Raw genomic sequence first — 5,891 nt, 5'->3', positions numbered from 1 at the left:
TCTAAAAGAAGAGAACGGTTGCCTACCTACTAGGTGAACCCTCATTCCGTATAGTTTTGTTATGTTTTTATGTCTTCTGTAAATTTAATGCACTTCGCGCACCTACCCCGTGAATAATGTTAACTCACTGGGTCCCACGTTATATAGAACAGAGGCGGGCAATTCCAGAAAAAAGCGGAAGTGGTGTTCAACATTTCAAATTGGTGCTAGGGACGAGGCGAAAATTGCTCCGTGTTGTCAAAGGTCCATATTTTCGTAATCCGCAAAAACATTGGCAAAAATGTTTCTACTTGAGTTCGTTTCCGAGCTCTGATTGATGCCTTCCCTCTCGAGAACAATACTTAGCACTTGCAAGCCTTTTTCCTTTTGCGTTAAAAGAGCCCTTCCACTCAAAATTTTTTGGAGCTCTCTTTTGATTATTGTTAGGTAGGCCTTCTAAAACACGTAAGACCACTCATCAGCGGTGCCCGTGTCATAGGGGCTTCAGAAAAGCCCCCCAACTTTTTTTCAAAAACGCGTGTCCGTCGGTGACAATTTTGGTGTTTTTTTTTCTATTTGTGGCGAATCTTGCCGGGCTACGTTATCGACACTTCGGGTGCAAAGCAAGTTCGTTATGAGGAACAAATTTGGTCTTAATGTCCGAGGTCGAAAAACGCTCGGAACAGGGTGAAAATCGCGTCACCGACGGACGCTGTCACTGACAGACGCTGTCGCTGACGGACGCTGTCACTGGCAGGCGCTATCACTGACGAACGCTACGAACATTAATCTGCATAGAATATTGTTTGTCGAGATTTTCTTACTTTACCGCAGGATGCGTTATCCCGCCCTCTTGGCAAAAACGAAATTATAGTCTTTCCGTTTTTCTCTTCCCCCTCCCCCTCCTTGCATTTAAGAAAGCACGGAAAGTGTGCCCAGTTTGAACCCCATTCACGGGGCGGGGAGAGAGCTAGAAAATCGCTCTCTTTTGGACCATATTAAGGGTGTCCTTGCCTACTATGTGACTATTTGCAGAGACCCACATGTACAACCGTTTAGGAGTTATGGCTAGTGAAAGTCGACGAATAATCCATTCGTACGTGTCCGTCAGTGACGCTGTCCGCGTCCGTCGGTGACGCCACTTTTTCTTCTATAACACAGAAACGGAAGCGAATCTAGCGAAGTACTGTATATAGACAGATAGCTGCATTCCTTGGTCTCAAGACTCTGCCCTCGTCGAATTTTTAACCCCACTAAATTTGCTGAGTTTTAAGAGAAACTAACACCATGTCGAAATCCACTTCTGTTTTATGTCCGTAAGTGACGGCCTTTTTGCCAAAGGATAAAATCTAAACGACTCATCGCACAGAGTCCGCTCGAATGCCATTGGAAAGGGCTTAAAAAGTACTTCAAGAACCATCTTAGTTCGGTTCGATTAGTCCAGATCTTCCCTTTCAAAACCAGAAAAAAGCCGCGATTTTTGCGTACGAACGTCCGTAAGTGACGCTTGGAATTGCCCAGGCGAGCATGTTCACTGATTTGACAGTTGGGCTCGCAGAATGCCCTTATTCGTTCGTCGCCTGAACACTTTACTAATTCCGATGTGCATGCTATGCGCATTGAGTCATGTGTCAACGGACTGTCAGCGCTCTGTCTGACAGCGTGAGCGGGTCATGGCGAGGGTGACGGACGTCGCGTGATTTGCGCGTGACAACTCAAGGCAGCCTAAAAAGGGAGAGGCGCTTGCAAACACCGGAACCCATGAAGTTTCGCGGGTGTCTGGTGAAAAGAAACGAAAGTGAAATTTGGAATGGTTTCCGTGTGTTTACGTACATTAGCAGGAAGAAGAGGGGGGGGGGGGCGGTACTGGTTCGCGAGGAAAAGATAACTATTGTTTCGGGTTAAGCTTGACAAAAGAAAACGAAAACGTGTTTTGCTCCAAACGATCGGAATCGTAATGGCAGATATATTTCCCCGCCACATTGGTACTTATGTCGTTTTGCGCGTTTATGGCACATGTCGTCAGTTTGGGGACCAATAAATGTGCTTTTAAGACTCAAAAGCTTTGAGCATAAGACATTCCTTTTTAGCCCACCCTTCTGCTACGGAAAAGCTATCTAGCGGGCTAAGGCAAACGACATCGTGTCTGTGTGTCTGTCTGTTCCACTAGAAGGAGATGTGCTAGAGACTTCAAATTTTCAGGGTATCTTAAGGTTCACTCCTAGAAAACGAAACGCCTACGGCAAATCCTGGCAACCACCTCTAAGGGGTTGAAAGGGGGTATCAAAGAAAATGAAGCAGGTCAAAAAAGTCAGATTTTTTTTTTATGATCTCCTCAGGGCTAACTCCATTGGGCGAAAATTTCGTCCATTCGGCTCTATCTCTAACCGCGCCTGGCATACATCTACCTAGGCCTGCGGCGCTGACACCTGAGTCAGCTAGCGCAAAGATGTACACAAGATACGGGCCTTCGGCCCGTCAACTTCCCCTCACTTCGACTAAGCATGCATGGTTGTACATTTTTTAGCTTGTTTTCGTCAAAAACTCCCTGTGGCGCCTTAATGGTTAAAGATAGAGCCGAACGGACGAAATTTTCGCCCAGAGGGCTCTACTCTAGTGAGGTTCCCCATAATAGGACACAGTAATTCTTTTTTTTTTGAAAAAACTTTATTTGAGGGACCTGTGGTTTTTGATTTTTTGAAAATTTTTGAGCTAGAATGCTCTCCTTTAAACTTGATCTGTCTTTTTATGACACGAAACGACCCTGAAAATCCCTAGCTCAATTCGTTCTCGAGTTATCGTGCGTAAAGACACACAGACAGACGCAAAACTTTTTGATCACCACTGGAGTAATAGGCTTCGCTAATCGCTCAGCCAATAATTTTTTTCAAATATTTTTTTTTTCACGGGCTCCAAAGAGGTAACGCGTCTAAGTAGAACCCAATGGGCCTATCTTGTAATGTTCCAGCGCTATGGGGCATTCCTTGGCAAAAACAACGTAAACAAGCAGGCCCGCCCTTCCGCCAAACGAAGTTGCCAGCTCCGCTTCGCTCCGCCGGCAACTCCGTTCGGCAGGGGCCGGGCCTGCTTGGCCTGCCGGCGGCGATGGTCGGGTCTGCGGCCCGACCATTTCTGTCACGCGATTTGCTGAAGAACATGATCGAATGATGTAGCGGGCCTTCGGCCCGCTTAAACCCGTCGTCTTTGAGTTTGCCCCGTAGACACAAGAAAGGGATGTTAACGGTGAAGCTTCGCGACTACAACCCACCCTTCTGCTTAGAAAACGGTTTTTGGGGTGGGGAGAGAGTTTCCTTTCTATTTTGCGGTTTTTTAAGGCCTTTTTCTACAACGTATTGATCACTATGGCAATTTTTATCTTATTTTCGTCAGAAAAGACCCTCTAGCCCCTAAACGGTTAGAGATGGAGCAAAACGGAGGAAATTTTCGCCCCAAGGCTTCCACTTTCACGAGTTACCCCTTAGGAGAACATGAAAAAAAAAAAACTTTTTGGGAGAATTTTTGAACCCTGGATACCCCCATTCACACCCTTAGGGGTGGTTGCCTGCCAGGATTTGCCGTAGGCGTTTCGTTCTCTAGGAGTGGAATCTTAAGATACCCTGAAAATTTCAAGTCTCTAGCACATCTCCTAGTGGAACAGACAGACACACAGACACACACGAGGCCGTTTGCATAAGCCCGCTGGATAGCTTTTTCAAAGCAGAAGGGCGGGCTAAAAAGACAAAATGGTCTATTAAATCGTAAGAAAGGCTCCATGTTACAGAATTGTCAAGGGAGTAATACTTAAACCACTCATCACGGGTCAAACTACACTCTCTTTTGGGCCTAAAGGGGCCCTAGATTACCTAGTATCACTAAAACGTTGATTGGCTGAGCGATTAGCGCAACCCTTTACTCCACTGACCGAAAAAGTTTCATTCTGTTTGTGTGTGTGTGTGAGTGTGTGTGTTTGTTCGTCTGTCCGCACGATAACTCGAGAATAAATTGAGGTAGCGATTTGGGAATTTCAGGGTCGTTTTGTATTCTAAAACGACACATAAGAGTTCTAAGATGAGCATTCTAGCTAAAAATTTGACTTTAAAAAAATCCAAAACCTACAGGACGCAAATTGTATTTTTTACCAAATAGTTTTTTATGTGTTCCTGAGCGGTAACTCGTGAAAGTAGAACCCTATGGACGAAAATTTCGTCCGTGTTGCTCTATCTCGTACCGTTAAGGTTTTAGGAGGCATTTCGTGGCAAAAATAAGGTGAAAACGACTAAATGGTCTATCATGTCGTAAAAACGGCCTTATATTGAAAAATTGTGCAGGACGTAATACTAAAACCACACAGTTGACGTCGAACCACACCTTCCTTTTGGCTCAAGAGTCCCCAGATTTTCAAGTATCACTAAAACGTTGTATTTACATAACAATCTGTCAAAATTCGAACCTTCAATGAAAACCGTTATAGAACAGCAGAAATTTCATGTTTCATGTCCCTAATTTTAGAGTTATTAATCCCCAACAAACGCTGTAAGTCAAAATTTTTCGGCCGGAGTGCCCTGTTCCCGAAGACCCTCTCATTAACTCGTCTCGGGTGTCGGCGCCGCAGGCCTAGCTATATGTGCGCCAGGCGCATCGCAGCGGAACAGTGTTTCGTGAGATATCGCGAAGCCTGTCACGTGAGACGTGGTCTGGCGTACGTATAGCTAGTAGTACTCTTGATTCGTAATTCCCATTTTTTTAAAAAATCCCCTTTGTGGTTCTTTTATTTTTTGATATTGTGTTAGCTATCATTTGTTTACCTACTATACCTTGTAAGGATCCTGAGGATTAGGACCTGTGTTTTGTCAGTGGTTTGACGTTGCCTGTACTTAAATAATGTAGTTATGGTTTTGCCATTGTGTTTTAATAATTTTTAAGTGAACACACATTGTGTTTTGCACTCTGACTATTGTTGTCTTGCCGCAATTTTTTAAGTTGCCGTTTAAATAATGCTCTTTTATGTTATACGTTCAAGTTCATTAAATGTGTGCACTGAAGAAATGTTCTGTATTATTCGAAGTTGTTGTACTGTTGGTTTACTCAGAGGTGTTTCTGCAGTCCTTTGGAGTATACTGAGTTTTTTGGCCAAAGTCATACACATTCTTAGTATTGAGAGTAATTTTGTAGTTTATCTTTAACTGATTAGATAGTGTGTTATCCATGTAACATACGGTCTCTTAAATTGTCTCTTAATAAGCCTTCCAATTTCCACTTGCCCTGTTGCAGTAGCGCCTGATGGTATGACAACTTCTTGCACCGAGAAAAATGTTTGGTCACCACGGCCGAAAAAATTTGGTTGCTGTCACTAAAATGGTGTTCTATCTGCCCCCTTAGTCATATCCATAGAACGTTCTATCGTGCCGGATGAGCGCTCAGACGCTCCAACCAAACACTCCAGCCAGCACGATAGAATGTTCTATGGCTATGACTCAGGGGGCAGATAGAACACCATTTTAGTTACAGCAACCAAAGTATTTTCCTCCGTGTGGAAGAACTCTAATGACAAGAAAAAATAAAAATAAAAAAAGAGCACTGTTTTTACAGAATGATTACAAAAATAAAATATTCTTGCTGCTTGACTTTCAGTTGTACTTGTTAAAAGTAATTAAATCAAGTCTGATTGTATCTGTACATATTTTTTTTGCCTACACTGGAAAAACTAATGTAACCATGGTAACGTTTCATCATGTGACCAAGACCGGTAACGTTTCCTGATGCGACCTACCCCATGCAAAAGGATAGGGCCATCACAAACTGGTTGCATCACCAAACGTTACCTGGATTGGTCGCGTCAAGAAACGTTACCTTGGTAACGTTAGTTTTTCCAGTGTAGAAATGTTGTAATTTAACTGATGTTTTTTTTATCT

This window comes from Frankliniella occidentalis, unplaced genomic scaffold (genome assembly GCF_000697945.3).
Source record: "Frankliniella occidentalis isolate FOCC.00 unplaced genomic scaffold, Focc_3.1 Scaffold192, whole genome shotgun sequence".
In the NCBI taxonomy this organism is placed as follows: Eukaryota; Metazoa; Arthropoda; class Insecta; order Thysanoptera; family Thripidae; genus Frankliniella; species Frankliniella occidentalis.
Note: the sequence above shows the minus strand (reverse complement) of the source record.